The sequence below is a fragment of the Crotalus tigris genome, unplaced genomic scaffold (assembly GCF_016545835.1).
Source record: "Crotalus tigris isolate CLP2741 ecotype Arizona unplaced genomic scaffold, ASM1654583v1 scf7180000017968.19369539983:2297261, whole genome shotgun sequence".
NCBI classification, from domain to species: Eukaryota; Metazoa; Chordata; class Lepidosauria; order Squamata; family Viperidae; genus Crotalus; species Crotalus tigris.
This window is the reverse complement of record NW_024096750.1, coordinates 1,646,137-1,673,535: the sequence shown is the minus strand read 5'-3', so window position 1 is coordinate 1,673,535 and position 27,399 is coordinate 1,646,137. Positions and strand designations below refer to the sequence as shown.

The 27,399-nt window shown below is 41.7% G+C and overlaps 1 protein-coding gene across 1 annotated transcript in view; it reads right to left on the bottom strand.

The window, feature by feature from the left end:
- The window catches only part of WNT8B (Wnt family member 8B), a 58,746-nt gene extending 31,351 nt beyond the window's left edge, over positions 1–27,395 (bottom strand). The window contains exon 1 of the mRNA XM_039345634.1: positions 23,968–27,395. The gene's annotated coding sequence lies outside the window, so the exon portion shown is untranslated. The remainder of the gene's footprint in view (positions 1–23,967) is intronic.
- Between the last annotated feature and the right edge of the window lie 4 nt (positions 27,396–27,399).

Below are 27,399 nucleotides of genomic sequence, written 5' to 3'. Positions count from 1 at the left end.
ATTATTGTAGAGAGTTTACCATATAAATTGTAAATGTCTATGCCTACCAGCTGTCCAAAGATTTTGGAAGCATTTTGGGGGCCGATCAAACTTTCAGTTTCCCTATTCCACCATCCCATAGTGCAGTGGTTCTCAACCTGTGGGTCGGGACCCCATTTGGGATCGAATGACCATTTCACGGGGGTCGCCAAACAACGCAGTCCGCCATTTTTTTCCCCTTTTCCTTAGCTGTGCTACTCCCTTTTATTCTATTGGCTTTCAAAAGCCAATAGGAATTGTCCAGGCTGTCTCTGCCCTACTGAGCCCGCCAAAAGTCCCATTCTGCAAACGGTGCTGCACTAGTTGAGTAGTCCTCGACTTACGACCAGTTGAGTAGTCCTCGACTTACGACCGGTTGGGGGTCGCGGCATTAAAAAGGTTGAGAACCACTGCCATAGTGTCACATCAAGATCAAACACAGGGACGGCATCCTTTTTTCTCTAGAACTAATCCAGTGGTGGGATTCAAATAGGTGAATAACCAGTTCTCTATGTGGATGCTGCTTCCAGAAGTCCATTCTCGGCCTGGGCAACAAAAAATTAGCTACCGGTTCTGCCGAAGTGGTGCGAACCGGCTGAATCCCACCACTGAATTACTCTCATTTTGCCCCAGCTTGGTAGTAATGTTCCTTTTTCACTGTTTTCTTGCTCTGTAGGGCAAGCAGTCCATATCTGTAATTCAAGGAGGCAAAGAATTAATAAGATGACTAAATCAAATAGTCTTCTTCATTAGTATGGTTTAACGATTATGTGGCTATTTACGTCAAGTTTCGTTGCATTTGCATTTATTAGTAACTACGAGAAAATATTCCACCGGCAAATTTAATGAAACTTTATCTTTTAGATGATTTAGAGCAGGGGTCACCTATCCCTGGGCTGTGGCCCACCACTGCGCCCTGAGCTGTGCAGAACCACACCGCGAAGGCGGCAGGCACGCGGGCAGGCACACGCATTCCCACTTGCGTGAGCAGTGGGCAAACACTTGTGCTCCATTGGTGTGAGTGGTGGGTGGGCGTGCCTGCTGCTCATGCAAATGGAGCTGAGCTCCTACGCATTTCCTGACTGCTCGCGTGGAACCATTCCCTCACCCCTCACCTCCCCCATCAGTCCGCAAAGCTAGAAAGGTTGGGGAAATCTGATTTAGAGGGGTAAAAATAGTCTGATTTTGGGGAAGGTTACTTAGCAGGCTTGGGAGTACAGCCTGACTCCTCGTTGGTGATTTTCCTGCCTAACTAAAGGAAGCTTTGAACTCTTCAATATATGCGTCGATGTGACCTTTGTGTTTTTATTCAGCAATTTACCATTTCTTCTTCCAAAGAGTTGTTTGATTTTTAACCACCTTCGAGATTGTTTCTGAGTTGTTTTAGAACAGTGGTTCTCAACCTTTTTAATGCCGTGACCCCCCAACCGGTCATAAGTCGAGGACTACTCAACCAGTCGTAAGTCGAGGACTACTCAACTGGTGCAGCACCGTTTGCAGAATGGGACTTTTGGCGGGCTCAGCAGGGCAGAGACAGCCTGGACAATTCCTATTGGCTTTTGAAAGCCAATAGAATTAGACTCTATTCGAGAGAGTCTATTCTATTGGCTTTCAAAAGCCAATAGAATAAAAGGGAGTAGCACAGCTAAGGAAAAGGGGAAAAAAATGGCAGACTGTGTTGTTTGGCGACCCCTGTGAAATGGTCGTTCAACCCCAAATGGGGTCCCAACCCACAGGTTGAGAACTACTGGTTTAGAACTTCCTGTGCAAAGATCAGCCCTGCCAGGGAGACTTGGTGCACCAAATCAGAACAGGTAGACCTTGTCCCAAGGCAGAAACTGATCCGCTGTGCTTGAGAGTTGCCTACTGGTGCCTTTCTTCCAGGGCTAAATGGATCGAGAGGTCCCACCGTGAGGAACAGAACATACTTTCTCTTTTGGTCCAAAGTATCATCCCAGAGTGGAATGCAGTGATTCAGGATGTCCTTTCATTTTACTCAGATGAGATGTTTTTGGTTCACCTTGCCTCCAATTCAAAATCCTCCCCAGACTTTTTCCTCCAAAATAGTTCAGGAGCTCAAGAGTGTTGGAAAGGGTATTCAATGGTGTCACACATGTAAAAGAAGTAAGAGTTTAATATGAAAGTACTTGATTGTGTAGTGCAGTGATGGCGAACCTATGGCACGAGTGCCAGAGGCAGCACTCGGAGCCCTCTCTGTGGGCACACGTGCCGTTGCCCCACCTTCCCTCCCCCTGTGACCCCCTAATCATCATCAGCCCCTCTGGAGGAGAGTCACCCCCGAGCATGGCCCACACGGAGTAGTGCAGCCAAGGACATGGCAGCCAGACAGAGTAGACAAGACTCTGCCCTCACACCCCATCGTGCACAGTTAATGCTGCGGGGCGCGGGCAGAGGGCGTGGCCATCATGGCACTGCTGGGTGATCTGCAGCAGGCCCTGGAAGCGGTGAGTGGCCCTGCGGGCAGGCGGGGTAGGGGCGGAGCAGGGGTGGAGTGGGGGCGGGGCCAGTTTTTGGGCACTCGGTCTCTAAAAGCTTCGCCATCACTGGTGTAGTGCCTTCGTGGTGAGGAACAGAACAGAGCTTATAAAACAAACGAGTTGACAAATCCACCCTCAGGTTGGAGTCAAGCAGATAATCAGTCCTTGATAAAGAAAAAGAGAAAAACTATTGGTATATGTGTGGGTGTCTAATTGCTGGCACTGCAATCACACTACACAGTCTCCCAGACACTCTGAAGTATAACTGTGTGCACGGACATTCTTGATTCCAGATATGAAATATACAGACTACACAATAACAGAGTTGAAAGGGATATTGGAGGTCTTCAAGTCTAACCCAAGCAGGAGACCCTTTACAATTTCAGGCCAATCTCTTCTTGAAGATCTTCCAGTGATGGAGCACCCACAACTTCTGGAGGCAAGCTGTTCCACCAGTTAATTGTTCCCACAATGAAGAAATTTCTCCTTAGTTCTATTCTTTAATAATCTTACATGGCTTACTTCTTGTCCTGCCCTCAGGTGCTTTGGAGAATAGTTTGATCCCTTCTTCTCTGTGACAGCCCTTCAAGTGCTAGAAAACTGCTATCATGTCACCTCTACTAGTTCTTCTCTTTGTTAGACTAGACATACCATACTTTCCGGTGTATAAGACGACTTTTGCAAGCGTTAAAATCGGCGCCGAAGTCGGGGGTCATCTTATATGCTGAGTTGTCTTATACGCCGGAAATAACGGTAGTTTCCGGCGTATAAGATGACTTTCTAGGCATGCGACTCGACACCGAAGTCGGGGGTCGTCTTATACGGCAGGTCGCCTTATACGCCGGAATATACGGTACCTAGTTTCTTTAACCATTCTTCGTATGGTTTAGCCTCCAAACCCTTTATCGTCTTTGTTGTTCTTCTCAGCACGCTTTCCAGGGTCTTAACATCTTTTTTTGTATCAAGATGACCAGAATTACAGGCAGTATTCCAAGTGTGGCCTCATTAATGCAGTATAAAGTGGCATTATCATTTCTTGTGACCTTGATGCTGTCCCTCTGTTAATGCAACCTAGGATTGCACTGGCTCTTTTGGCAATTGAGCAGGCTGCTGATCACTACTTAAGTAGTGGTCCACTAGGATAGCTAGATCCCTCTCACAGTTGCTACTGCTGAGCCAGGTTCCATCTATCTGTGCATTTGTTTTTTCTTGCCTATATATAGGACCTTCTTTTTCTAACTACTGAATTGCATTTTGTTGGACAGGGCTTACTTTTCAAGTTAGTCAAGATCCTTCTGAATCTTGAGTCTATCTTCTAAAAAGTATTAGTTATTCTCCCCAGCTTAGTGTCACCTGCAAATTTGATGAGTACCTCTTCTATCCCTTCAATTGCTGACCAAAACATCTAGAGAAGAGAGTCTTTAACAGATAGTCTTCCATTTTCAACCACAATTAGGATCAGAACTTTCATTATTAAGCAAGATTGTTGTTAAATGAGTTGCACCTCATTTTTTTTCCCTCTGGTTATTAAGAGAATCTCAGAACTTTAAGCAAATCAGCTTTCTCCATTGACTTTGCTGGTTGGTAGCCAGCTAGGAAGATCACAAGTGGCAACCACAGAATCCTGGGACACCACAACCATCATAATACAGGCTGTCTGTCAAGCACCCAGGTTTTGGTCATGTGGTCATGGGCATGCTGCGAAGGTCCTAAGTGCAAAGACCAGCGTTTTTTTCAGCAGTACTGTAACTTTTAACATATTAATAAATAAAAGAAGTTAAAATGCACTCTTTGGAAGCAAGTAAATTGAGTGCCAGCTAACATGCTAATTTTCCAGTCTTGGGAGTCTCAAAATGAAAGAAGTGGATCCAGAGATTAGAAAAATTATTTCTTGCTGTGGATATAGAGTACAATGTGAAAGCAAGATACCATCCTGTACTACACAAAGGAACAAGTATACAACATGACATTTCTACAACAGACAAGGGAGATCACCACCAGGCCGAGGAGCACAATGGAGTATCTTTCAGCAAAGGAAACATTCTTTACATATTGATTTGAAATATCTAATTTCTACAAGGACAAGCCTAGCAAGGACAAGGAGAATACGTGGGTGAATGTTCAGTGCTTTTGAGAAAACCCAAAACTCTGTGTGAATTCAGAAACACTTGAGGAAAAACTGAATGTCAATATGCCACAAGCTACCTCTGCCCTTATTATTGGACATACATTCCAAAGGATGCCTGGCTGAGGAATTCTGGGAGTTGAAGTCCATGAGTCATAAAAGGGCTGAGTTTGAAGACCCCTGCTGTAGAAGACTATTCTTTCAGGGGCAGACCTGCCCAGATATAAGAATGATTTGTCAGAAATGTGGCAAGCTGAACTATTTTGCAACAAAATAGATGACACTGCACTTTAATCCACAAAGCTATTTCATCAGCATAAAACCACGCAATACTGATCTATTAATATCAACCAGACTGAAGCTTGATCTACAACTCCCAGAATTTCTTGGCACGCTTTGTCCCAAGCCTCTCTCCTCCCCACTTGGGTCCGTGTTTCTCAGAATTTAAGTCCAATAATAAGGGCAGAGGTAGCTTGTGGCATGTTGACATTCAGTTTTTCCTCAGTGTTTCTGAATTCACACAGAGTTTTGGGTTTTCTCAAAAGCACTGAACATTCATTCACCCACGTATTCTCCTTGCCCTTGCTAGACTCGTCCTTGTAGAAATTACATATTTCAAATCAATATGTAAAGAATGTTTCCTTTGCTGAAAGATACTCCATTGTGCTCCTCGGCCGGGTGGTGATCACCCTTGTCTGTTGTAGAAATGTCATGTTGTGTACTTGTTCCTTTGTGTAGTACAGGATGGTATCTTGCTTTCACATTGTACTCTATATCCACAGCAAGAAATAATGTTTCTAATCTCTGGATCCACTTCCTTCATTTTGAGACTCCCAAGGCTGGAAAATTAGCATGTTAGCTGGCACTCAATTTACTTGCTTCCAAAGAGTGCATCTTAACTTATGAGTTTTCATTTATTAATATGTTAAAAGTTACAGCACTGCTGAAAAAAACCGCTGGTCTTTGCACTTCGGATTTTCGCAGCATATAACCCGTGATCACATGACCAAACTTGAGTGCTTGATAGACAGCAAGTATTATGATGGTTGTGGTGTCCCGGATTTCTGTGGTTGCCACTTGTGGTCTTCCTAGCTGGCTTCCAATCAGCAAAGTCAATGGAGAAAGCTGATTTGCTTAAAGTTCTGAGATTCTCTTAATAACCAGAGGGGGTAAAAAATGAGATGGAACTCATTTAACACCAACCTTGCTTAATAATAAAAGTTCTGATCCTAATTGTGGTTGAAAGTGGAGGACTACCTGTTAAAGACTCTCTTCTCTGGATGACAGTGCACCTTAATCCACAAAGCTATTCCATCAGCATAAAACCATGCAATCCTGATCTATTAATATCAACCAGATTGAAGCTTGATCTACAGCAGGGGTCTTCAAACTTGGCCCTTTTAAGACTTGTGGACTTCAACTCCCAGAATTCCTCAGCCAGCAACACTGGCTGAGGAATTCTGGGAGTTGAAGTCCACAAGTCATAAAAGGGCCATGTTTCATGACCCCTGGTCTACAGGATGGCACGAGCCAACATCAGGCTCCCATTGCAGCCAACTGGATGAATGATCATAGTAAAGATTCAGTGTTTTCACCTCTGAAGAAGTTTCTCTGATCTCTCATAACAAAGGCCATTCCTGGGTAGGATCAAGATCATGGATATCAGAGCCACATGGAATATAATATAATGGATGGATGCATGGTATGAGGACTCCTGCCTGGGGCAGAGGGTTGAACTACTAGAAGATATCCAGGTCTCTTCTAACTCTATGATCCTATGACATGCTGATCAAACCTCACTTCTTTCAACATATCCAAAAGAAAAGTTAGGGTCATCTTCTTCTTCTTCCTCCTTCTCCTTCTCCTTCTCCTTCTCCTCCTCCTCCTCCTCCTCCTCCTCCTCCTCAACATCTTTTCTTTTGTGATGTGTAAATCTCTTGGTAACATCTTACCATCCTTCCCACTAAGAGATACACTGACTGTCATCCTTGAAGAAATATCTCAATAGCAATGAAGACACCCCACCCCCAATGGTCCTAACCAGATATCCAGAGGACAGAATTGTTTATTCTGGTATCATCTGAAGCAAATACAGCCAGTACCAGACAAACATCGTCGCTGCTTTTCTTGCTTCCTCCATTCTGATCTTCATGAGCCAGACAGCATTAGTGTCTCACTGGAACAAGTGAGACCGGAGGCTAGAAACACTATTCATTGTTACAGAATACAGAGAGATGAAAATGATTAACAACAGACCAAGGAGCACTGGAGATGGAGAGTCAAGGCCATGGTTTTCCCAGTTGCAATGTATGGCTGTGAAAGTTGGACCATAAGAAAGGCTGAGCGCAAAAGAATTGAGGCCTTTGAACTATGGTGCGGGAGAAGACTCCTGCGAGTCCCTTGGACTGCAAGGCGTTCAAACTGGTCAGTCCTAGAGGAGATCAACCCCGACTGCTCTTTAGAAGGCTAGATCCTGAAGTTGAAACTCAAATACTTTGGCCACCTAATGAGAAGGAAGGACTCACTGGAAAAGAACCTAATGCTGGGAAAGATGGAGGGCAATAGAAGAAGGGACGACAGAGAATGAGGTGGCTGGATGGCGTCACTGAAGCAGTAGGCGTGAGCTTAAATGGACTCCAGAAGATGGTAGAGGACAGAAAGGCCTGGAGGAACGTTGTCCATGGGGTCGCAATGGGTCGGACACGACTTCACAACTAACAACAACAAAGGAGCACTGGCTAAATGTTTTTTCCTAAAGAAAAGGTATTGACCCTAGTAATTATAGGCCCAGTAGTCTTATCGACCTTGTAGCAAAAATATATTCTAGGTTCCTTTTGAATAGAATTGAAATCTGGGTATTGATTAGAAATATATAAATTCCACCAGCCATGAATGCACGGATGAGTTTCATGTGCATTTGAGAAACCGAATGAAGGCAAATATGTGTGCGCCAGGATAATATTGCAATCCAAACCACCTAAAGCACTGTGTGAGTTCAGGAACATGGAGAAAGATGTGCAAGGTGTGACAATACTACAGGATTGCCTCTGCCATTATCCTTGGAGGTAGAGACTAAGAGATCCAGACCTCTCAGGACAAGACACAGACGATGAAAGTGCAACACTCTATACCAGGGGTGTCAAACTCAATTTCATTGAGGGCTGCATCAGCATTGCGGTTGCCCTCAGGGGGCCGGGTGGGTGTGGCCAGGGTGAGTGTGGCCTACTGGGTGGGCATGGATAGAGTAGGTGTGGCCTACTGGATGGACATGGCCAGCTCTACATCGTTCACGTCAAGGAGGCCTGTGGGGGCCTGGGCAGGAGTGGGACAGATCTGAGGGTCTCTGGCAGAAGGGGGTGGGACCGGGGCAAGCGCCAAGGCATGGTCCATTTCTTCATTCCTCACAAAGGGTGACACCTCCCTAGCATGCACCCAGGGGGCGGGGCCGACGCGGCAGGGGCTAGTTCCTTGCTGTTTCTAGACGGCCTTGTGGACCTAAGACTGAATGCGTTTCAGCATAGATGGCCACCACAAAATTGTACATTGGCTCCCGGCCAGCCTGGGCCAGGGCCAAGGCAGCAGGGGCTGTTCCCTCACAGTTTCCAGGATGGCTTCAAGGGCCACATGAAACCACCTCACGGGCTGCATCTGGCCCCCGGGCCTTGTGTTTGACATATCTGTTCTATACCAGCTAAAAGAATCCCATTCCACCTGCAAGAAACAAAAATCTATTTCAAAAATCTATTTCAAGTTGCATCATGCTGAAAAAAAAAGGAAAAGCAGCTGATACTTGTGTACTTTGTTCATGAGCATCCTGCCTGTCTACTCAGAGGAATGATCTATCAGAAATGTGCCAAGCTGAAGTATTTTACAACAATCTGTATTTCTCAGTGCACTTAATCCAGAAAGCTGTTACACCAGCATAAAACAACACAATATTGGCCCATTAGTGTCAGCAGGATTGAAACATGATCCAGAGAATGGATCAAGCCAAGGTCAGGCTCTCCCACTGCAGCAAATTTGAAGAATGAACCAAGTAAGTAAGATATACATCAACCTTGTGGTTTCAGTGTTTTACCATCAAAGAAGTGGCTAGTCACAAGGGTCTCATAACTAGGACCGTTTGTCTGCAGTAGAGCCTATATTAGAGCTACATACAATATAATATTATGGACAATAGACTGACATGCTGATCAAACGCCACTCACCACTAAGATACAAAGAACAGAAAGAGGCCACAGTTGCATAGTAATCAGTTGCTCTAGCACAGGGGTCGGCAACCTTGGCTCTTTTATGACTCGTGGACTTCAACTCCCAGAATTCCTGAGCCAGCCACGCTGAGGGGAAAGGGAGAAGTTTCCAAGCTGAGCCATGCTGGCTCAGGAATTCTGGGAGTTGAAGTCCACGAGTCATAAAAGGTTACCTACCCCTGCTCTAGCTGATTAAAACATGTAATTTGAAAGCCTTTTGATTTACTGAAGCCAGGATGGGAGCTGGTGGTTAAACCCATCTGACATATGAAAAATTGCAGCCTGAGGTGAATCATAATAAGGTTGGAAGGCACCTTGGAGAGCATATACTCCAATTCTGAGTCCAGTGCAAGAACTACTATGACAGCGTTCTTGACAACCAGGTTCTGTTTAAACAGAATGCATTAATTCATAGACTAGGGGTAGCCAAACTCTTCAACTATTCAGCTCATCAGCCCCTTCATGGATTTTCAGATTGTTCATTGACCCCCTAAATCAGGGGTAGGCAACCTTGGCTCTTTTATGACTCGTGGACTTCAACTCCCAGAATTCCTGAGCCAGCCATGCTGAGGGGAAAGGGAGAGTTTCCAAGCTGAGCCATGCTGGCTCAGGAATTCTGGGAGTTGAAGTCCACGAGTCATAAAAGAGCCAAGGTTGCCTACCCCTGCCCTAAATATTTATTGTATAAAATCATGTAATAAGTATTACTTTAACTAATAGTATTATGAACAACTGCAATTATAACTAAACAAGGCCAGTAACACTACACTGCTAGAGAGAAGTCAAGCTGCTCTCACTGGAGGCTGACCATACAACCCTGAGTAACAGTATCTCACCACTAAGTAACTCATCTGCAGGGAGGAACTGCCTGGAGCTCTACAGACACCCCAAAAGATTCATTGACCCCCAACTGACCTTCCATAATTTATTGACCACCTATTGACCCCCAGACACTTACTAAGCCACAAATTTAAGTAAGAGCCAAAAATGGGATAGTTATCCTTAATAATCTGTTAACGGATAATTTTAAAAATTTTTGAAAACAGACAATTTGTCAAAAAAGCATTGGTTATTCTTTGTCTGGATCAGGGGCAGGCAACCTCGGCTCTTTTATGACTCGTAGACTTCAACTCCCAGAATTCCTGAGCCAGCATGGCTCAGCTTGGAAACCTCTCCCTTTCCCCTCAGCATGGCTGGCTCAGGAATTCTGGGAGTTGAAGTCCACGAGTCATAGAAGAGCCAAGGTTGCCTACCCCTGGTCTGGATCAAATGCATTAGCTATCTTTGAAAAGTTTTAATGTCTGAATCATGGATTTTTCCAGAGACCAAAACAATAACTGAAGTCCATATATCTGTGAGCAATTCTGGTTTTATATTCTCCATGATTTACTTACATGATTTATTTAAAAGCAGTCCAACTCCCTGAGAACTCTGGTGCACTTACTCTCTTTAATTCCCTACATTTCATCTGCATCTTTGGCATTAATAATGTTACAGTCTTCATTGAAAGAGTCCTGGGCTCGTTGCATTGTACTTCCACCTTCTACTTACTATTATCTGTTTAATTTGATTCCAGTGTTATCCATTTTTCTTAGAAATAAGAGGAATGCCTTGTGATCTGGGAATTATATCATCGGTCACCTTAACCTAAAGTCTGAACCACATCTACTTGGTTGGTCGTGATCTACAGATACCTGATCTGCTACAAAGAAATAATCTGCTACTACCTTCTAGACCTGACACTCCTGATTTTTTTTTTTTGCCACCATAGACAAATAGGAGTCTTCTCCTACAGTCTAAAAGATCCATATCCCTTCATCATATGGAGCTCAAAAATACCACCCCCAAAAAATCTATTCTATTCTATTCTATTCTATTCTATTCTATTCTATTCTATTCTATTCTAAATATCCGTAGCTTGTTCCAAAGACGGGTATCAAGTCAGATTTTGGCACGCTAATTACAATAATAGCTTGAACCACCAGGGGGCAGCTCTTGCCAATACAATTGTCTGCAAACCCTATAGGAGCGCCCTTGTTTTATATAAGGCATGAAAGAAAGTGGAAGCGGTAGGTCGGACAACAAAATGCCTTGGCCTGTTTGAAACAATTTAACTGTAATTTCTCCAGGCAAGCCTAGAACCACAGATCCAACCATTCCTCAATCTTCTGCTGCAGAAATGCAGATCTACTTTGACAGTGCACAACCGTGGTGCTGCTCTGCAAGTGGGGGTGGGAGGGAGGGGGGGGTTAAGGCGAGAGGAGCAGGGGAAACCAACTTACAACCCCGTGCAATTCACTGGCACCTAAGGATGGCAGAGGAGTAGTAAGTCTCACGTCAGTTCTTTCCTCCCATTCAGGGCCAGGAAGAAAATGCATTTGGAGCTGGCATTGTTTTTACTATTTTGACATCATTTCTGGGCATTGTTCAGAAAAATGAAGTTTTGATTTTAGGTTTTGACGATTGGAATGATGTTGTTATTATATAAATGGCTTGAAACGTTGTGAAATGTAAAGCAAAAGTTACTTTTCTGCATTTTACTGCATTGAAAATGTCAGGAGTTATCTCTCTCTCTGTATCTATCTATCTATCTATCTATCTATCTATCTCTCTCTCTCTCTCTGTATCTATCTATCTATCTATCTATCTATCTATCTCTGTATCTATCTATCTATCTATCTCTCTCTCTGAACTTTTTTCTTTGTCACGCTTAGTTCTCTAATTTTTTTCTGCATTTTAATTTGATAATGAAATTTAATTCAAAAAATTATTTAAAAAGATGTGACTTCTTCAGCAGGCTTGAAAAAATCCCATGCAAATAGAGACCCTCCATGAGGGATGTTGATCCATTCTGCCCCCCAGTTTTATTTATTATGAATTGTATTAATAGTTATTTTAAAGTTGTTTTGTTCGTTTTATTGTAGGTTACCCAAAGTCATATTCGTGATATTGGAAACTATATAAATTTGATAGAGACAGATTGAGATATGATAGAGAAAACAAGATAGAAATGGAGATGACAGAGATGAGATAGAGAGGTATCATCCCGGGGGGGGGGGGGGGAAAGTGTCTTGAAGATAAGAAACAAGGCAGGGAAGCCAGGAGAGAACAACTTCTGGAATTTTCATCCTCTTGAAAGTAGCTCAGCTGTGGGTCACATGACCAGGAAATAATATGGCCTTGGAATTAAGCAGTTGGCAGCATTGGAGGTTACTTCCCATCCACATCTCCCAGGGATTTAGTGGGATTTATTCTGAAGTGCCTTTCTGCATAACCTCCAGACACATCCAGTCTTTTTAAAAACCCAGTCTGTCTTTGGTCATCTTCTTTAGGTGCAACAATTTTGCTCCCATTTTGTTTAGTGTGGTAAAATTACCTTGCTGACAAACATAGACTGGACTCCTTCAGTTAATCCCTTTCCAATTTTCTGGTGGGCTGGAAAAGATAAAAAGGAATCCCTTGCAGACATCATACCTGTAATCAGCTATTAAAGTTTCTACAGAAAGCTGCAGCTGTCAAAATATCCTGTGTTTATTCAACAGCAAAAGAGGATGTTTTTGAGTATTCAGTCAAGTGATAAAACGGTACAGGAATTTTACAACTAACAGAATCCTGAACTAAGCACAGATATTATTTCATAATTCCTAAGAAGGCGTCATTTCAGCTGTCACCCCTGCGTGGAAGCTTTCAAAAGTAAAGATGTAGCTAAATATGGATGAAGTCCATGGTGTGGTTGACCATGAGATCTTCTTTCCTGCCCTCTTCCACACACACACCCCATCCCCCCTCTTCTTAGCCATTGTTCTGAATTTTCTTTTTACTTTATTAAATCTGTGCTTGGGGCACCATATCGCTAAGGGAAATAAAATCTGAATCCAGGGACTGTTCAGCCATTGCAAGAGCTCTCGGTCTGCCCTCATTCAGAAGGATCCGCACAGATCGGCACATCCACTTTTGATGGATCGATTGTGTGTCATCAAGTTATTTTTGACTCCTAGCAACCATGCAGACAGGTTTTCTCCCTGACAATCTGTCCCAGCCATGGTCTTTCAACATTGCACCCATGGCCACTTGTAACCCTGTTTTCTTTAAAATCTTTAAAATCTCCAAGAGGCAGGTGAATTCCTAAGCAAGGAAATCATCTTAACACGGGGAGTTGCGAAGGGAGGCCATTTTTCACAGGGGTGGAGGGGTCTCTGCAGGGTTTAAAGCAGGGATCTTCAAACTTGGCCCTTTTATGACTTGTGGACTTCAACTCCCAGAATGCCTCAGCCAGCAACTAGGCCCTTTTATGACTTGTGGACTTCAACTCCCAGAATTCCTCAGCCAGCTTTGCTAAATTCCCAGCGTTCCTGGCTGAGGAATTCTGGGAGTTGAAGTCCACAAGTCATAAAAGGGCCAAGTTTGAAGACCCCTCGTTTAAAGCGATCTGCCAGACAGGCTCAGCTTGGCATTCGTTTCAGTGGCAAGCTCTGAAACCAGTTTTTTTTTTAAAAAAAAAAAAAAAAAACCCGCATCTGAACCCAAACAAAGGAATTTTCCTTCGCTCTGGCTAACTGTACACCATTTGTCAGGCGAGCTCAACGTGTTCGAGCATGAAGCGCAACCTCGAGAAGCACCCCCGGCCTCCCATGGCAACCGCAGCAGCCTTTCTAACCAATCAAAACGCCATAAATTAAGTGGGCAGGGCTGCCCCTCCACCCTCTCAGGAGGTTACTGCCGGTCAGAGCTGACTGCTCGCATTCATAACAGCCTGCAACTTCTGACCGCAGCGCAGCCAATCGGCAGGCTGCCTTTCTTGTCTGACTCCGGCTCCACCAATGGGTGACGAGCTCTCTGATCCATTCTCACTGGCGAGTTACTCACCGCTCGGGGGATGGGGCGGGGGGAGGGGTTTAAGAGTCATAAAGGGAAAGGTAATAATAGCAGAATGACAGCTGAATTAACTGCGCCTATCAATCCGTGTCTGCATATGTGTGCCTATGAGAGAAAATGCATGTATATACCGGACACATGCCATAGAAACAACAACGGGCGTTGTCTCCAAATCTATAGAGCCAGTAAAGAATGAATGGCGGCTGCTTACAAAACAACAGAGCTTGGAGGTCTCTTCCACAAGCTACAGCTTGCTCAGGAGTTTGATGTTGGGCCAAACTTTGAGGCTTTGATTCAAAGCTTGCTTGGCCTGGGAAATGGTTGGACCGCCCTAGTGCCCTGCCCCAGGGATAGGCAGAGGTGGCAGGACCGTTCCTGTTTGCCTTTAGCAGCTTTACTTGAAATGTTAAGAAGGGACTCTGCAAATTTAATTTTTGTGGTGCTATTAATTGATCTTTCAATAGCCAGGTGACCAGTTGTCCTCCTTTAGGGAGGACAATCCTTCTTTTGTACTCATTTAAATAATAATGAATAGGCATGTAAGCAGAATTGCAATATAAAATGTTATTGTTACAAATGCATTTATCATGCATTTATCATATTCTAGTGTATTCTGTATTGTTGCAATGAATAAAATGTTTGATTTATGATATTTTTTTTTCTTCAATTTGTGTCCTCCTCATTGTAAAAAAGTGGGTCACCTTATGAACAGCTTTGTGCCCTGTCCAAAATCTCTCCACTGTCTGAGCTTCTGCCTCTCTTCCGGTGTGTGCCACCCACTCTCCAAAGGAAGCTTTAGTTAACCCAACTTACATTTGGAAAATCTGTGGGTGGTTATTTCAGACTACGGTTAACTAACGAAATCCTGCCACGCCCATGATCATGGCATTTTAAAAACTTTTATTGATCAGATATCTCAGAAACCAGATTGGGTCAAACCAGGGTCATCCTAATTGTTGCTCTCATCTTCCTAGTTACAGGCCATCCTGACTCTTATGAATAGCAAGCTTTATGCCAGGTACCTCTTTTGGAGGCTCTTAAATTATATGAAACTGCACTGAAGAGTACGACAAGGGCAAGGTGGGACCAGTCCTGTTAAATCAATTCTATGCAATTTCAAAGCAGCTCCTGACTCCATACACAGGGGTTCCCAACCGGGAGTGCGAGATGATATTCCAGGGGGTGTGAAAACTTGGGTTTTCAAAATTATAGTGTATATGCATAATTCGTTGCCGTTATTTTGAACTTTTGTAAGGGGTACGAGAATATATCAGAAGCGTTCTAGGGGCGGGGTATAGAAAAAGGTTGGGAGCCGCTGCCATAACATAAAGCTAAAAGTCATTAGATCACAATGTCTAGGTTGGAAGCTAAGCAGGATTGGCCTTGTTTAGTGTTTGGATGGAAGACCATCAAAAAAGACCACAGCTAAAGGCTCGAGAGAGAAGTTGAACAAAGTGTTCTAGAAGCAGACCGTGATGGTTACTCTCCTATTGCTGCAAGAAAACAAAATGCATGGTCGTTTCCCTAAATCTCTGACAATTGATTTTATCTTAATCTCTGTTTATAGTTCCTCTATAACTGCTAATCCATATAATGTGGGATAATATCTGTCCTGATTAATTGGTGTCTGATTGAATACAGAGAAATGTGAAGCAAAGAATCCTCATTGCATCCTCATTGGTAAAATGCTGCTATTCTAGCTAGGAAAACAACAGCAACATTGCTACACACTCAAGAGTTCATCCACACTAACTTTTTATCCCAGCCGAAGGCACCCACTTATCCTTGGCCAATGGCATGCCTACGTGACTTCAATTCGGTTTCATTATCAGCCCACTGGTAAGGCAGCCTGACCATCGCTTTACAGGATCTGGTGTGGAAGTGGTGTTTGCCAGGCTACACCAGGGCATTCAACACAGATAATTTAGGGTGCATGGAGGAGGTGGCTTGAGATGATGCCATCGGGGTCAGGGATCTGCTTAGCTCCAATTAGTCCAGCAAGTCTGCTATGGAATCAGCCATTCTTTTCTGGGCTTTAGAGATTTTAGGATGATGTTCCTGGAGCATATAAGCAATACCTCAGCACTTATCCTCTATGATGGTTGAGGGTGACTTTTCCTGCAGTTAGTGACATTTGAATTTGAATCACTGCTCATTATCCTCACCACACCATGTAGTGCAGCATATGAAGGACAGCATTATAGCATTGTACTGTTCCAGTTGCAAAGTAAGAGCAGGCTGAAGGACGGGGAGGGGGGTTAGCAAACTTGAAAGCAACAGGAATCCCTCATGGTTCTCGGACAGCAAGGTACCTAGGTGTGCAAGCTCTTTCTGAGATGAAGAGAGCCCTTAAGCTATAATCAAGTTAAGCAACACCCAAGATACCATGTTTGCCAACGGCTTCTACCTCACAATTTGTGGAAATGAAATTGAGCAATTGCATTTCAGGGTTCACTAACCTGGAAGTCTTAAATTGAATTTGTCATATTTAAGGCTTAAATAAGTGTCACAACTATCCTCAGCTTCTTTCATTCTAGAACAGTGGTTCTCAACCTGTGGGTCGGGACCCCATTTGGGGTCGAACGACCATTTCATGGGGGTCACCAAACAATGCAGTCCTCCATTTTTTCCCCCTTTTCCTTAGCTGTGCTATTCCCTTTTATTCTATTGGCTTTTGAAAGCCAATAGAATAGACTCTCTTGAATAGAGTCTAATTCTATTGGCTTTCCAAAGCCAATAGGAATTGTCCAGGCTGTCTCTGCCCTGCTGAGCCTGCCAAAAGTCCCATTCTGCAAACAGTGCTGCACCAGTTGAGTAGTCCTCGACTTACAACTGGTTGAGTAGTCCTCGACTTACGACCGTTGGGGGTCGCGGCATTAAAAAGGTTGAGAACCACTGTTCTAGAAACAAACATCCCACAGGGGCAATTCTGAAGGTATGTGAAGATCAGGCTTCAGCTTAACAATTCTGCGGCTCTCAGATCTGCTTAAATTCCATTTGAACAACCTAAATTTCTTCAAACAGCTTTTCTGTGATGCAAGGCATGTACCCAACACAGCCCTGGGTCTGAAACAGGCTTAATCAAATTAAGAGTTACATTATTTTCAAAATCATTTGAAAAATTTCTTAAGTATCTTATCCAATGTCAGATCAGAGCCATACTCTATCACAGCAGGAATTGCACTTAAAGGAGCTAGGACAGGGGTAGGCAACCTTAGCTCTTTTATGACTCGTGGACTTCAACTCCCAGAATTCCTGGGCCAGCCATGCTAAGGGGAAAGGGAGAGGTTTCCAAGCTGAGCCATGCTGGCTCAGGAATTCTAGGAGTTGAATTCCACGAGTCATAAAAGAGCCAAGGTTGCCTACCCCTGAGCTAGGAGAACAAACAATGATTTTCTACTTTTATTACAGTTCATTCAAAGCTCAACACCCAAATCCTCTTCCTGTTGGCCAGCCAAGCATAAGAGATTTGGGAGATCTAGATTGGACGAGCTTTCTTTTTTGAGGGCAAAGAAGTACTGTAAATCTTATTTTACATTACCATTTTTCATCATTGAATTTCCCTGCCATCATTTCTTTACTGGGAACTTCTGCCTGCTTGTGCTCCTTCTTATATATTCTAAAGCCTTCTTGTACTATGTAACGTATGTACTGTGCATCTTCTTCCTTGGTGAACCAGGATGTTACTGTCTGTCATTTTCTACTTAATTCAGGTGATCAAGGCCCTCTCTGAATCTTGATATGCTGGTTATGTTTACCCAAATGGCTTTCAGGATCTGGTTCTCCCTTTGGGCTAATTTCCACAAATCTGAAATGCAGGGAAACCAGCTCTAATCCTGTCTTAGGTATGGAAGCCAATGGGGTGACCTTGGGATAATCACTTTCTCTCAGGCCAAACCATCTGATAGGGTGGTGATTGTGTGGAAGTAGGGAACAGTGTGTACACCACTTTAAGTCGATCAATAAATGAGATAAAAATCAAATAACTAAATATCCACTTCCTCTTCTAGCATTCCAAACCGCACATTCCCTTTGGGCTTGCTAGTTTGTAATACAGCGTAATAAGAGTGTGCAGGTGTACGCAAATTCTCAGACCAAAATGTTTTGATTGGGAATGACAATATTCATCAATTTTGAGGGAAATTTTCTGAGTCTTTTCAAGCCCTCCCTTCTCCAAGTAACCTAGTAGTGTTGAAACAACATCAACTTTTTGCTGTGACTTCCCTCAGCAACCCCTGGGAAAACAAGGCCCTTCCTATGAACAATGGTGGCCTCCCCCCACCCTGTCATTGTATCCTGACTCCTACTCTGTTCTCATTGTCCTTATGAGAATCATTGGAATCAGTCAGATACTCCTAATGAATTTTATACTTAGGGTTAGCCAATTTAGAAGCCATCCACTACTCTCCGTCTACTACGGTGAGGCAGAGGTTGCCTCAGACCCTGGTCATTGTGAAATTAGATCACACACGGGATCAGAATATCGGGATCTTGATATTTCCATGTGGCCAATTCCATATGATTGGATACTACGAAGTAGCTTACAGCATGTGGGTGGGTTTTCTGCTCATTTCCCTGCAGTGTGTACTACTACTTTTGTTGGTTTAAGGCAAGGGTGTCAAACTCGCCGCATCACGTGATGTGTCGCGATGTATCGCAACTTTTTTCCCCTTGCCAGAGCTGGGATGGGTGTGGCTTCCACATAACACATTCAGCCCACGAGCCAGCAGTTCGACACCCCTGGTTTAAGGCACAGAAGACAAATGTTAGTTCATATTCTACTTCCAGAGAAGGGAACCCACTTTATTGCTCTTCAGGTATCTGTATGTAAACATATAACCTAATAACTCTCCCAAATTCTTTTCTTAAGTAATAACATTCCCATTTTCTTCTGTCCCCTGTACATAGGATTTAGTTTCTAGTCCCCTATTCATAATCATTCCTGTTCGCTGTATCTATTCTAAGTTGATCTTAAAATGTGGTGTCCAGAACTTGGGATATTATTCAAAGTGGGGCTGGCCAAATGCAATTCTCTCCCCAGTTTGAGACGGTACCTCTGAGGAGAGTTCTTGAAGTGCAATTGTTGAGCCAACTATGAATCCACTTAATTATTATATCATCTAATCCACACCTAACTAGTTTGCCAAGCTGCTCTGAATGCTTAGTATGGTAAAGGAGAGGCCTATTCACATTCCAAAAGCTTTTTATTCCACCCTACCCTTAATACTTGCTGAGATCAGCAGCCCAAATTCACGTAAGACAAAACTCAAATTAAGAAAACACAGGGGATCCTGAACCAAAATGTGGGGTGTTGTGATGTTATTGAAAAGTGGGCGTCTATGTAAGTAAAAGGGAAGTTGATATGAACAGAATTCCTACAGAAAAATGGTAGTATTAATATGAAAACGTGTGAGGAGCGGGGCCAATCACATCCAGCCTCAGAGGTTACATCAGAATGGTGCATCTCTTGAAAGAGGAGGTCAGAGCTTGTTGGGGGATGGAAACACTCCTTCTGCAAACAGCTACATCTATACACGTGAAAGTTTTGAGGGTGACATTATTTCAGTGACATCAGGCAGAACCTACTATAATGGTGTGTGGGAAAGACCTTGAGAATCTGGAGGAAGACCATAAGAGGCAGCTGAGTCCACAGGTGGAAGAAAAACATGGGAACCCTTTCGGAAGGGACTCTACCTAATTTTCCAGAGACGAGAAAGAGAGAAATACTTTCAGTCTTACAAGATCCCATTAATGTAACCTTATAATAAAGGAGGCTTTGTTCATATCGGGTGCTTCTTGTCTGGCATCTATCCATATGCTGTGTGTGAATGCCTGGGAGAATTCCTCTTCCAACTTTCTCCATTTGAAAGAAATCAAGTTCAAAGCTTTCTAACAAGAGTGTAATATATTCCCCCCCCCTTTTTTTTTGCTAACTTAAACCTATTTATTCTTTTCCTGTATTCACACTACTTAACGGAATAGATCTACTTTTGGGATTGGAACTACACGCTAAACCATAAACCTCCCTAATGGACCAGGTTCACACAACATGCCCAGCCACAAGAAAGCCTAATTAGATTCAGCATGTTATATAAATCCACATGCTAAGTCTTTAAATTATTTGGATGCAGTGGCTGGTGTAAAACCAATCTCAGTCACTCCCTTTAGGAACATTAAATGTCTCTTTGTCTCTGAACTCTCTCAATATCTAGAAGGAGGATTTTCACAAACATTTTTTAATCTGATTGCTATCACTTTGTGGAGTGATTCCTAAGGCTGTCTTTTCCAGCCTTGTTATCACTCAGATATCAGAGCATTCTTTGCAACTAACATGCCTATTAGAGAATGCTGGGAATTTAGGACTGACCAAGGTAGCCCTAAGGCAGGGGTCTTCAAACTTGGCCCTTTTATGACTTATGGACTTCAACTTCAGCCAGCCATGCTGGCTGAGGAATTCTGGGAGTTAAAGTCCACAAATATAAAAGGGCCAAGTTTGAAGACCCCTGGACTAAGGTCTTAACATCCAAATTTAAAGCAAGCTAGAAAATGAAACAGATAGATGGCATTTCTTTAAATGAAAGATAATTGAAAACATTTTCAGCCACAGTGGGTATGGGGTGGAGAAATTTTGATTTTCCCCGGTTATTTTATGGTTGGTTGAGTAAGCAGAGTTGCACTTCAGATCTGTGGTGTTGCAGAATAAATCTTCCTCCAGATTCTCTTTTACTCTGCAATCTTAGGCAAATGAACTTGAGTGACACATGAACTCAGGACTGCCAATTGCCCAACTCTGATGTATGTATTTATTGTAGACTTTGAGGTTGGCACCACACCCCTAGTAAAGGACCTGAACTAGAATAATTTAGTCTGGATTAGTTTCTCATGTTCCAGGCAGTGATTACACAATGCAAATTAAAAGCATTTAAAATAGCTCACTTTCCCCTGAAGCCTTCCGTAATATTGAATGAGGAAGGTTCCCAATTAAATCAAGAACTCAGATTCATTAAAAAAAAAAAACAGTGGACTCACCTGGCCTAGTTAGTTAACTAGCTACACAAGAGACCTTTAAGCCCTGAAATGGGTATTTTGGGGAAATTGTTTTTGAATTGGCTGAACTAGAGTAAGGAGACTGGTTGGGGAAAACAGCCCAGGAAATTTGAGACAATTCTTTTGTAGTTCACTCCTGTTCTCTGGTCTTTCTGTGGTGCAGTATTTTGGATTTAAAAAAGGTGTCTCTCAGAATTGGGTATGTCTAGTTTAATGAAGAGAAGGACAAGGGGGGACATGATAGCAGTATTCCAATATCTCAGGGGCTGCCATAAAGAAGAGGGAATTAAGCTATTTTCCAAAGCACCTGAAGGCAGGACAAGAAGCAACGGGTGGAAACTCATCAAGGAGAGAAGCAACCTAGAACTAAGGAGAAAATTCCTGACAGTGAGAACAATTAATCAGTGGAACAGCTTGCCTCCAGAAGCAGTAAATGCTCCAACACTGGAAGTTTTTAAGAAGAGACTGGACAGCCATTTGTCCGAAATAGCGTAGGGTTTCCTGCCCGAGCAGGGGGTTGGACTAGATGACCTCCAAGGTCCCTTCCAACTTTACTACTATTACTATTACTATTACTATGTGGGGTGCTCCCATAGCTATACTCTTAAAATCAAATTTCCAGAGAAATAGAAATCTCTCCTTTAAAGAAAAGGTTACTCCTAAGAGGTCCACTGAGTAGAAATCAAACATGGGGGATTGTAAGGTGGATTTACAGAAAGTCTGAAGAACTTGTAAATCAACTATTTTATTATAAGCAAAAACATAACTTCAAGTCTCATATTAGAAGAAGTTATTTTTCAGCACATAAAATATGGAAGCATTAGAAATGGAAAAGCAGAGATCCTATACCCAAACTTCAGGAGCTTTGGAGCATAGTCAAGTCACATTAACTTTCACACCAACTATTTAGGTTTTCTGCTTTTTCAGTTTAAAAGGAGGAGGGCAATAAACTTGGTCGCTCCTTGCTTTCTGGTGTTTTGCTGTTGCCATCTTATTGCCAGCAAGTATTAACAAAGTAATATTAAATTAATACTAATGAATACTACAAATTGTTAATTATATTAGATTAGAAGGAAAATATGCAAGCCAACTTTGTCCCAAATAGTAAGCAGAAATACAGTGATGTAGATATCGGACCTGAAGCCATGGAAAAGTTAAATCACATATCCTTTACAAGTTAGGGCAGGGAGAAAAGCTGATCTAGCAGTTTAAGTTGTAGCCTTACCAAAGGGAGAAGGCCCTACTCCAGTTGCTGGGCCTTGCTCTCTCTTCATACCACACACCATCCCAAACCAACCAACACGATTTCCAGTATTATCAATCAAAAGCCATTGAAGAGCAATTCCTTCATTCTTTCCATGATGGATTTTCCACGATTAAAAAAACAAGCAAAGAAGCCAAACGAAAGCCGAGAAGAAAATTTCAATACCCCCCCCCCCGATGCTTTGAGGAAAGAGCAAGGAAATCTTATGGACGTAGTCTCCTCTAGAAGCATCCAGCAAGAGATAGAGAGGCTGATGAACCAAAATGTTCTGGGCTAAGCACAAACCTCAGCAAATAAGGCTAGTTTTTGCAAGTGATGAGAGCCAAAAACTGAATCAAATCCATGAAAAGCCCCCTATATGCACAACTGAATGTAGGTGAATAATCCATATAAATATTTCTTGAAAGATACTTCAGAAATAATTTATATAGATGAAAATAAAAAATTGTAAATAATTCAGTATTCCTATGCATGTTTCTTTTTTTTTAGAAAAAACAATCCTGAAAAGTATCAACCCAAATCTATAACGCACATCCCAAAAGTTGTCCAAGAGTTAGGAAGACAAAAAAAAAGGTAGTTACCAGGCCTGTTTAATTTCAAACATCTTATGGCAAATTCACCATGTGCCATCAGATGAACCTTTTGGGACCTCTTTGTCCATTTGTCCAAAGCCATCTAAGATGATGATTTTTACTGATCTCAAGTTCCTACAAGTGTTGTCTGCACCTCTGCTTGTCTAACAGCATCTAACCAAACCATTGCCTTTAAATTCAGTATAAACCCCTAAACCAAGATTCAGAAAACCCATTGAATTTAGCTAAGTAAGAGACTTTACTGATTTTATTTAGAATCTTTGCTATATGTCAGCATTCTCAACCTTTTTAACATTTAAAGATTTGTGGACGTCTACTCCCAGACTCACTGGAGAAGAGCCTGATGCTGGGAAAGATGGAGGGCAATAGAAGAAGGGGACGACAGAGAATGAGGTGTCTGGATGGAGTCACTGGAGCAGTAGGCATGAGCTTAAATGGACTCTAGAACAGTGGTTCTCAACCTTTTTAATGCCGCAACCCCCAACCGGTCGTAAGTCGAGGACTACTCAACCAGTCGTAAGTTGAGGACTACTCAACTGGTACAGCACCGTTTGCAGAATGGGACTTTTGGCGGGCTCAGCAGGGCAGAGACAGCCTGGACAATTCCTATTGGCTTTGAAAGCCAATAGAATTAGACTCTATTCAAGAGAGTCTATTCTATTGGCTTTCAAAAGCCAATAGAATAAAAGGGAGTAGCACAGCTAAGGAAAAGGGGGAAAAAATGGCGGACTACATTGTTTGGCGACCCCCGTGAAATGGTCATTCGACCCCAAATGGGGTCCCGACCCACAGGTTGAGAACCACTGCTCTAGAAGATCGAAGAGGACAGGAAGGCCTGGAGGAACGTTGTCCATGTGGTCGCGATAGGTTGGACACGACTTCGCAACTAACAACAACAACAACTCCCAGAATTTCCAACAAGCATCTTAAAATGAGAAAGACTGTTATATATAATCACTGCTTTTCTTTGTCCCTGTTTTCTGTTGCTTTGCTAGTGGGAAAAAAAAGGGAAATTCTCACTAAATCTTTCTCATTTTCAAGTCTACAGGCTGCATAACTTAGTTTACAAAGTTTTTTCTACACTCTTTATTTCTGAACAAAAAATATCCAAGTACATTGTTTCCCTTTCCTCAACTGGTTTTTCTAGCTAGGAGAAAGAACCAAGAGCGCCAAGATCATTCAGGAAGTCATGTCAGCCTGATAATAACATCCTGCTGAGAACCTTAATAGTTGTGTTCACTTTTGTAGACATACAGTAATTACAGGTATAAGTTCAATAAATTCTTGTAGAACTCACAGTGCAGAAAATGGAGAAGTATTTTCAGTCACGAGTGTCTGAGAGTCTAGCTTTCCAAATACCAGAAGAATGAAGTCTACAGGTTTTTCTATTATTTCCTTGTGTTGCTGAAGTGCTTAAGGAAGTACAGCCAAGCTTTAGCTAACTGCTTATTGTAGTATATGTACCCTTGCTTTCAATTTAGGCAAAATATTCACCTTAGTGCCAAATCTCCTTATCTTTCCTGATGAATCTTAACCAAGAGTTTTCAGATCAGCCTAAATATTTAGAGGATTCCTGATGGGTCAGAGCAATTGTCCATTTAATCCTGCTTTCCACGGCCCAGCCAGCTATTTTGAGGAGATAGAGTAACAGGAAATGGTGATAGACTATCCCTTCTTGCTCTGTTGTTTGACTTCTTTGTAGTATATTTATTCTCATGACTAATGTAAGTACGAAAAAGAAAGGAAAGAAGTCAACTGGAAAGCTAAAGTAAAAGAAAATAGAAAAGAAAAAAAGCTAAAATGCTTCTTTACAAAAGTTGTAAGTAGACTTATAAGCTTGCCTCTTATTCTACGGATACAACATGACTCTCTTTTTTCTACAATCACTTCTATCTAATCATCAGATTATAAATCGTAAGTTCATTTATTGCTGACTGGAAACCCCTTATAGATTTTTTACATGAAACAGGGGGGAAAAAGTAGACCTTTCTCTGATCAAAGAAGTCAATTTGTCCATCTCAGCAAGTTCCATCATTTTCGCCAGCCATTCCTCCATCTTTCCATATTTTTGTATATAATAATCTCACTGCAGTTGTCATGTGCAAAAACAAGGCAAAATAGGTGGAGGAAGGAATACTGGTATGTCTGTCACCTTGAGCTGTCTATGAAAAAGATACTGCAAATACTGTATAAAAATAATGTAAATTTCAATCCTTTCAGCCACATATTTTTCTATTGTTCCATCCTATATCATATAGCCAAAATTTTTTAGTTCTTTATCATAAATTCTTTCACTGGTAATTCTGCTTCAAATTTCAATAAAAGCATGTACATTTTAATAATCACATGTTCACCATTTGTACACAACTCTATTTCAAACTCAGCCACACAATGTTCAAAACCATAAATTCTTTGGTCTATTTTTAAATCTAATAATTGTAGATAAGAGAACCACTGTGTCAGAACCTATATATTATTTATGGGGAACTCTTTTCTATTTCTTTCATTACTCTGGGTTCTGTCATAATCCTGAATGGGAGGGGGGAAGACGCTGTGGACTGTCTCTTTGTTTCTATCGCTTCTATCATATTTGCTCTTTGAACTGTCTCTCCCTTGATGTTACCTTGGGGTGAGAAAGGAATGTGCCTCTGGCCATCTGGCTTATCTCCCGTTTCAGAAGGGATCAGCTCCTTTCCCCACAGCGGGCTTAACATCTGAGGATTGGCCCATTCAAACTGACTAGGTAAACTACTGGGGTGGGCTTTGCTTGGGACTCTTTTAACCTATTGATCTGAGCGGGAAACCCTCAGATCCTGCCTATCATGCCTGCTATCAGCTTCTCCTAATAAAAGTTCCATTTGGAAGAAACTGTTACAAGTTCTGCTTTCTTAGGATGAGGTTTTGAAGTGGGCCCTGACACACTGATTACTATGTCCCTCTGCCATCAATTGTTCTCTTGAATTTATCTTGTATTTCGTTTCACAGAATTCTACATGTCACAATAATAAAGCCATATATTTTTTTTGCTTATTATATTTCTCAACTATAAAATGCTTCTTGGCTGAGAACCACAGAGGTGTTTTTGAACACAACCCAAGTTTATTCCATATTCTCAATATGGCACATATAATAATTTTAAAAATCCACATTAATCTTGACTTTGTTGTATCACAAATATCCATGCCACCCAAAGCTTAGGTTGTATCCTCTTCACTCCAAACAAGTTCATCCAAACCAAACAGCAAAATACAACTTCAAAATGGGTAAAGTTAATTGGGTAAACTCAATCATCCTCATTCCTTTGCACTTTGTATCACTATATTTTCCCTCCTTCCAGACAAATTTAGACACATCCTTCTGCCATAGTTTAATCCTTTGTCTCTCACAGAGTTTTTGTTATATCTCCATTAATAATAATTTGTGCTTCCTGTGAAGTGTAAACAATCTTATTCATTTTAAGTTCAAAATCTTCCAGAACCCTGAACAAGAAAGCCCAGTTCAAATGGTCAAAACCTTTTCTGCATCTGCTCCGAATATTCTAAATTATTGAACACATTTCTAAGGTTATCCCTTGAGGTAAACACGCACGTTGATCCTCATGAATAAATCCTGGCAAAATTATTTTCAGTCTATCAGCTAAAATAGTTACAAATAACTTGCTGTCATTATTCAATAATAATATTGACCTATAATTTCTTGTTAAAGTCACATTTTCCCCTTCTTTAGGTATTAGTGGTTTGTTGCTCTTTCCAACTCTCTGGCATCTTTCATCCTTGTAAGGAAAGTTCATTATGTTTTATACATTTATAATCCATTTGGTACAAGGACCTTTCCTAGTTTAATCTTTTTATAGCTTCAGAAACGTCAGTGTTTGCCTCTGATCCTTTGTAATCTTCGATAAATTGTTTTCTTTGGATATTCATTTATTTTTCTCTAATGAGATGCCACTTCTTTTATATAAATTTGAGTAATATTAATGGATTTTTTTTTTTTTTTTGTACAGCTGCATAGTACAGTATCTCCCTCTGGTCATTGTGAATAGCTTTTTCTTTTCTCTTTCTGTATTTTGTTAGCCACTTCCACGGTTTGCTTATCAGTTCAGTTTTTTGCCTTATATAATTCATTTTTATTTCCATTGTTCTTACTTTTAACATGGTTAATTGCCATTACAGAAGTCTGATTTATTGAGAAACAGCTTCTCTGGAGATTTTAGTTCCACTTTTCTATTTCATTCAAAATAGCTTCTGTTTTCATTTCTTTTTACAGTAAGTTCATTGTTATGTTATATAAAATAACCTCCAATAAAAAAGCTTTACCTGCATCCCAAACCTATTCTTAAATCAGTACCTTTACCTTAATTATTTTTTTAAAAAATGTTTTTTTTTTACAACCTCCACTATTGCTTCTACTAGTGCAACCAGATCAATAGAGATCAGCGGACACAGTTTTTCCGGATGAGATCTTGGGCTTACATTCTGACAGCTTCTCCTTTTGAGTAGATTACAGGAACGGAGGTTTTAGTTGTTGGCTCATGACGGATTTCAACTACAGCCGTAATTGTAGCCAATTGTACAGTGTCTCATTTCTTAACCACTTTGGGATATAATTAATTTAAAGCTAAAGAGCGACTTTCTAAGCAGCAAGATAAGATTCCATTTGGTGAGTGAGAATTCTTTCCAGATTACAAAGAAATAAAGAAGTAAAAAAATATTGTAAGAACTTATATTTT